Source organism: Centroberyx affinis, unplaced genomic scaffold, assembly GCF_046629955.1.
Source record: "Centroberyx affinis isolate AG114_WGS23_722 - 3 ecotype Tasmania unplaced genomic scaffold, CSIRO-AGI_Caff_v1 ptg002559l_1, whole genome shotgun sequence".
Taxonomy (NCBI): domain Eukaryota; kingdom Metazoa; phylum Chordata; class Actinopteri; order Beryciformes; family Berycidae; genus Centroberyx; species Centroberyx affinis.
In genome coordinates this window covers 22,252-27,500 of record NW_027280769.1, presented here as the reverse complement: position 1 = coordinate 27,500, position 5,249 = coordinate 22,252, and the positions used below count along the sequence as shown (strand labels likewise).

General features: G+C 42.8%; 1 protein-coding gene across 1 annotated transcript in view; it reads right to left on the bottom strand.

The window, feature by feature from the left end:
- The window catches only part of strbp (spermatid perinuclear RNA binding protein), a 101,821-nt gene extending 101,263 nt beyond the window's left edge, over positions 1–558 (bottom strand). Inside the window, exon 1 of the mRNA XM_071534490.1 lies at positions 424–558. The gene's annotated coding sequence lies outside the window, so the exon portion shown is untranslated. The remainder of the gene's footprint in view (positions 1–423) is intronic.
- Between the last annotated feature and the right edge of the window lie 4,691 nt (positions 559–5,249).

Genomic DNA, 5,249 nt, shown 5'->3' with positions numbered 1-5,249 from the left:
CTTGCGTTTAATAAAGCCAGTTGCTACCTCGTGTACCTTTTCATATCCATCACAGAGCGGATCAGTTAAGTTAAAATACCAAAACATGCAATGCAAACACTAGTTGAAAACATTGTGGACACACGCAGCCTGAGAAAAGTTAACGTTTGTGCAACGTGCAAGTTCCTCATTTTCGTTTCTTCGCTCGAAAGAGGCAAAAATCAACGACGGATAGCCTACACAAAATAAACCGTCAAAAAATCAACTGCCGGTGTAAGTCTAGCTTTCAGTTTCCAAACTCTCATTGATCAAAACCAAAAAGACCAAGCCAGAGAAATTTTACGCTCTCTCCTCTCTCTCACTCTCGGGATGACAACGCTAAAACATAAATGTAAATATGCCATAACCCCAAAAAACGTATAAAAGAAATGTCAGCCAACTTACGGAGTTGTTGATAAACTGTTGAGTAGCCCCGAAAAATACAGAAATCCGAATATGCGAGAGCCAGGACTTGATACCACTCCGTCAAATGAGAGACCAGATCCAAGTTGTCAACGTCCAGCCGCAACGACGGGCAAGACTGCCTTGACAACCGCGCTGCACGAGCCGCCTGCTGGTTTGGTTTCTCCCTATTTCTCCCTCTCGCACGAGATCCCTAAAGATGAATGGTGGGAGTGCGCAGGCGCGGATGGGGTCAATTCATTCGAGTCTAGTAGGGCTGTAGAGCAGAGAAGAGCAGGGCAATAATACGCTTTTTTTTTGTTACTCTGTGTGTGTGTGTGTGTGTGTGTGTGTGTGTGTGTGTGTGTGTGTGTGTGTGTGTGTGTGTGTGTGTGTGACAGTGGCGTACGCAAAAGCAGAAACGTGAAAATCAAAATATCAACAACACTGAGCCACAAACAGGAGAAAGCCGTAGGTCTTAAAAATGACAAACATAGGCTATAGCAGCTAATTATCATTTGCCACACTGTACGCTAAATGTACAATCAATAGCCTATCGCTTTTTGGCTAAAAAAATTACGAATAAAGCACATGTAAGTATAAACTACGGCTGGACAAAGTTTATGGTAAAAATAAATAAATAAATAAATAAATAAATTAGATACAATATAGGCTAGATTAAATTGAATTAGGAATGGGGGTAAATCACGATTTGAAATAGGAGAACATCCTGATCCTGATATTCTCTCTCTCTCTCTCTCTCTCTCTCTCTCTCTCTCCATCCAAAAGGAGCATTACTCTCTCCCAGACAGTCTTATAAATAATTCAAGAATAAAAGCTGCCTGTGCTTGCCTGGCTGCAGCACCAAAAAAGACATGCTCGCCGTACCACAGCCTCAATCTACGCGCGGGCGTTTCTTCCAATTAAAAAAAGAAAAACACAAACAAAACAAAAAAAAGGCAAACTTCAATCAACATTCTTGGATCCCAAATGGCCCTGACCGGTCAGCCAGATCAGTCGGGGATTACGAGGCTTCTGTCAACTATCAATAGCCGTGTGCCTGCGAGAGACGGGAGAGAGGGGGTGGCTGAGTTTTAATGCGCAGACGGTGCAGAGCAAACCAGCCGATGCTGTTTGTCCTGTCCCCGGATCGGAGGAGGAGAAGGATTCACCCGCGAGCGACGACAAATTAATCACCACACCGGCGGATAACCAATAAACGTCCCGACTGTCACCCGTCAAACCGCATTTTATGGTCTTCTTCTCAGAGGTGGGGGAAAAAAAGAAAGAAAGAAGTGTAGCGAGAAAGCAATTTACCTGCACACCGCGCTCCGTTAGCCTGCCGTTATTACTTCCCAGTCTGTGGCTTTCAGTGCTGCCGCTCACTCCGTGCTGCTCACCGCTGAACGGGAATTTAGACAACGGATTTGTTCACGTGGTCACGCTCGGTTCTCCTAATTGGCGGAGCGGTGGCACCCGGCTCGCTGCCGCCGCGCTCCGCACCTGTACGGTGAACGGTAACGGCAGAGGGAGAGACACGGGGGGGAGAGAGACAGAGTCATGTATATCCTCGCCTGTGGTGTGCGCGTGTGTGTGTCTTCCCTCCTCTAGTGTGTGTGTGTGTGTGTGTGTGTGTGTGTGTGAGAGAGAGAGAGAGAGAGAGAGAGAGAGAGGGAGAGAGCGAGAGAGAGGAAATACAATACTTGCCTATCATTGATTGTCGTTCTTCTCCTAACATAGAGAAGGGAGAGGAGGCTTCAAATAATAGCCTATCTGAAGTGTGAAAGCACACCATCTAAACAAAGCTCAATTATACTGTCAGAAAAGTCAATTTATTCGTTTTTTTCATAGGTTAAAAGACCCTATCTCTACTTAGCCTATGTGTACTCTGAATTTACATAATAAAGATGAATGTCAGGCTATAAAGGTTGGTGGTTAAACTTTAAATTTACTCTCCACTACACTACATACTTGCTCATGTAACATAAGCTTGAAGTTTGAAGTTTGAAGGCTCCTATTTGATGTAAATGTTTTGTCTTGGTAAAACAGAACAATTTTGAGTGAATAAATATAGTTTGAAACCCATAACCATATGATTCAAATTTGAATCCTGAGTAACATGAAGGTGTATACCTTTGTACACACATATTTTCTTGTAGCCTATTACTTGAATTTCATTACCTTCATATAAATGGGTAGAATTTCCTCAGCACTTAGAGTAGAGTAGCCTACTTTGTGTTGATCTAAATTCCCAGATAACTGCAATTCGTGCTTCACCGAAATGTGCCCAAAATTAAAGAGTGAACAAATTCTCTAAACATAGCTGCAGCTCTAAATGGCTTACTCCTTTTAGCATAGCAGAGCTTGTGAAGTGGAAAAAAAGATCCATCCAAATTAAGTGCGTGCTTTTGTTTTGGCTCGAATGGTGCTGCTGCTGTCGATCACGCTGGTAAGCAAAGGACTTGGGGACTTGGGGTTTGAGAAAGTGAAGGATCCGGAGAGGAAGCTGCAGTCCTTGCTAGCATCAGTGAGAAATGTAACAGCGTGACACACTTTTGAATGGCACATCAACAGACGACCCACTCAGTCACATTTACAAACTCATAAGCACAAAAAAACAAGTGCACAATCATAATTTTATGAGCTTGTAAAGATGCCACACACACACACACACACTCATACACTAACACACCCACAATCAGCATACCTCAGACACACCAACACATATTTCACACACTGTACCTTCTCCTGTTCTCAGAAGCTACTTGAACTCTGCTGCTGCTGTTGTACTTTACAGGCAGCCTTTAAAGTGACAATGTAATGAAAAATGACTTTCTCACCTTGTGGTTAATTCTCCATATCATAACACACACATAGGCTATTTAACTGTAAATGACATCAAATTTTGAACATTTCTGTTTTCTTGTATTTTTGTATCAAAATCCCATTACTTAGGCCAACATAAAAATTCCATCCAGTAATACCATCACAGATTTTTGAGGAATCCTCCCTCTGCTCCTCCCATAATATAAAACCCTCACAACTTGGAAAGTGACACGATTGGCCCATTTTTGAGCATTTTTTGGGTATTCACCCCTGAAAACGCTGTTTAATTTTCCTAAGACAATGAGGTTTCGCTCACTATCTGCTCCAATAATGGGGGTAATGCAGGTGTCAGAAGAGGCAAGTTGTTCTCTACTATGACAAGCAACCAGTTCATACGTGAAATACATCAAATTACAGAAGCACGACACCAAAATGCCTTTTCTTCGTGACTTTAACTGAACAATACCCTGCTCCTTTTTTCCCCCTCTTGGAATTATGAGTCAGCAACACTGTATGTGTGACCTTTCATCCTGGACAGTCAGTTCCATGTCTCTTTACTGTATCTCTTACTGTAATGACAACCTGTGCAGATTGACTGTGATTAGTTACCACCATTTCTACAGTCCAGAGCGCTTCATGCTGCTTGTATTGGCATTATATCCAACTCCCACTATGTTGACCTCTAACTTCCAGTTTAATGGATGCATTGACTCAGTCTCTGCTGAGTACTAAGCTTGAGAACTTCCAAATAAGACCAAGTTGAAAACATGAAATAGAATTGTGGGGCTACTTTTTGAAAGTTATTGGTGATAGCTGAATTTTTTAGAATATGTAATCCCAGCTATGCATGTGAAACTCATTTTACTTTTTTTTAATTAAAAAAAAATCTATTAACAAGAGCATCTTTAAATGTATCAGTAATATATTTGTTTTAATGCATACACAGAGTGTAGCACCACACACTTGCACACTCATGCACAAACTGCTCACACTGCACTGTCAGGTTTGTAGTTAGGACCCAAAAGCGGAACACACCAGGCAGAGGCAGGGGTAAAAACCCAAGTCCAAATCCAAGTCAGAACCAGATAATCCAAACAATCCAGGCAACAGTACAAAAACAGTGAGCTGAGACAGGATCCAGTAGGCAGGCAAAAGGTCATAACAAGTTATGGGCTACAGAAAACCAGGAAACAGGCTGGAACGACACACAGGAGAAAACAATTGGACGAACTGGCAAAGACTGACTGACAAGGTATATATACATCATCTAGCTAACGATAAGTGGAGACAGGTGTGCTTTGATGGGCTGGCAGAAGATTGGCTGGTAGATGATGCAGAGGAGGCGGAGACAAGGTGGAACAGGTAAGAGCGGGAAACAGGTAAACCAATCTTTGGAGCTGAAGCAGGAGGGGCTGGATGTATGGGAACTGGGAACAGACACACAGAGAAGAAAACAAGACAAGGCAAAAGGCAAACACAAAATGAACTGAATATGCATAATGAGAAAATCGGCTGGATTCCTGACACCGCACACACCACACACATCACAAGCACAGCACCCATATGTAATGTAAAAGATCCATTTGAATTGCACATTCTCGGTCGAGGCTATTAAAAGAAACAGCGGCGAACCTCAAAATACAACCCATTCCCCATACCCACTTTAACACACACACACACACACACAAGCGTACGCACACACACACACACACTTATTCATCTCTACCTACCTAGGCCACGGCATAGTAGCAGTCAATGGTGCGGGAGTATTTTTAGATTTCATGTGGGTTGCAGATGCTGCTCTACTCAACCAGGTCACAGTGAACAGAACAACAGTGTTTTCACTGTAACACTCAGCGCCTTCAACTTCTTCTCTCTTTCCCCAGCACTGTTTGCCTTCACATACTCCAGCGTCTATTTTTAAAAGAAATTTGAGGGCAGAGATTGTGGTTATTATATCGCTGTCTGCACTGTACCCTACCTAGCTGAATGCTGCGCTCTTA